The sequence below is a fragment of the Galeopterus variegatus genome, unplaced genomic scaffold, assembly GCF_000696425.1.
Source record: "Galeopterus variegatus unplaced genomic scaffold, G_variegatus-3.0.2 Scaffold2738, whole genome shotgun sequence".
Classification (NCBI taxonomy): domain Eukaryota; kingdom Metazoa; phylum Chordata; class Mammalia; order Dermoptera; family Cynocephalidae; genus Galeopterus; species Galeopterus variegatus.
Window position 1 is genome coordinate 212533 of NW_007728849.1, and position 1753 is coordinate 214285.

At 35.7% G+C, this 1753-nt stretch overlaps 1 protein-coding gene across 2 annotated transcripts in view; it reads left to right on the plus strand.

Moving 5' to 3' along the window:
• The window catches only part of VAPA (VAMP (vesicle-associated membrane protein)-associated protein A, 33kDa), a 44819-nt gene that overhangs the window by 1041 nt on the left and 42025 nt on the right, over positions 1 to 1753 (plus strand). The gene's annotated exons all lie outside the window — the stretch shown is intronic.

Genomic DNA, 1753 nt, shown 5'->3' on the forward strand with positions numbered 1-1753 from the left:
TGAGAATCTTCAGTATTTGTGACTTTTACCTTTACGTTTGCGGTTTCCTGACAAACCCTGAGAAGGCTGATAAGGTGTCACCCAGCTCTTGAACTCTAATTTTGTAGCACTGACTGTGATAAGTTCTTTGTTTGACTTGGTGATCCTTGAAAAATCCATGGGCTCTTTGGTCCATTTGCTTTTAGATACTTTAGGGAAGAGAGTTAAACTGAACACGTTTTTGTTTTTACTTTTCAAGGGATACTGGGAGTGAAGGTCTAAGTAGAAAACAGGTTGCTTTCTATCTTTAGTAAAATATAAAGTAAATCCCCCTTTGGAAGTCATTATCTTGTATTTCAATTTCAGTAGTTATGATGAGAACACTTTTAGCAATTCCAGTGCTAAAAGGAAAAAAATGAATCTTTCATTGTTGTGTAAGGTTGAGTCCAAAAAAAAAAACACCTGGATTGTTTTCCATAGGAAAAACTTTAGTTTTAGGAATTTAAAGAAAATATTTAAATTCTGGCACTATGGGAGTAATATCGCATAACTCCTTTGCAAGCTTTTTTGCTTGGTTAGGAAAGGATTTGGTTTTAAAACAAGGCTAAAATATTTTGAGGTGCAGTGAATGCATTGTATTGCAGCAAGTTCATGTGTGTTGCATGATTTCACATAGTTTTTAGCTGGAGTAAAACCTTTGAGGAAACGTGAAATTACCTATTCAAGTAGCCATTATGTACAGTCAAAGGAATTTAATGTAAACCTTTGTGATGTGTGGTTTTTTTTTTTTTTTTGAGAGTATTTTGCCTTTTGACAGGCTAAATTTACAGAAAAAAATTTCCTCTTCTGGATAACCACGTGTGAATTGCCATAAAGGACTTAGAAGCCTTTAAAATCAGTTTTAGGCCAGGAAATGTCCACAGAATTTGAAGGTGCACAGTGACTTATCCATATATTTCACTTGGTTGGGGTATTGACAGATTACAACTGGTGATAGAACAGGTTGTCCTGTGTTAACAGTGAAAGTAATGAAGAACCCCAAGACTAGTGAGGGAGACAAAAGGCATAAACAAGGAGTCTTCACAAAGTTGATGGGAAGATTCATATTCTCTCATCCATTTTTCCATGAACTTTTTGAAGTACCCTAGTAGATGGCATAAAATAGAGGCATAAACGTATCTGAGGAAAGAAGCCCTTTCTCCCTTCCTTTAGGAAGTCTTCAAGGAATAGGCTTGTTTTCAGTTGCTGGGGAGGGTTGGGCAAAGGGAGTGATTGAGTAAACACTAATGTGAGAGAATACATGGCATACACTTATTTGTAGGTCCACTAGTTTGTTGTGTGCTTCTGTTTAAAGGTGGGGATAATTAGGATTGGAAGGGAGAAGGGGTAGGATAAAATAGGAGGTGACTTTTGGCATTTGATTCTTTCCTGCACAATGTTAGTCAAAAGTAAATAGTTTGCTTTCACAATCTGAACCATTGTCCTTAGTGTTACACCACCGTGCTCTAACTGACTGAGCTAACTGGCCAGCCCCTGTAAATAGTTTGCCTTGATGGAAACCTCTTTGTGTATGTATTTAAACGCACAGCTTAACACTGAATGAGGAAACTTATTTAAAATCAACAGTCTACTTGTGCTTAGTTTGATTATATAAAAAATCATTAACTGACTTTGTTCTAAGTAACTTTTAAGTGAAGGTCTGTTAAAAGATATTTTTGCAGAATTCTTTGTCATCTTCTAGTAAGTTTATTTTAATTATTTTGATTCTACTTTT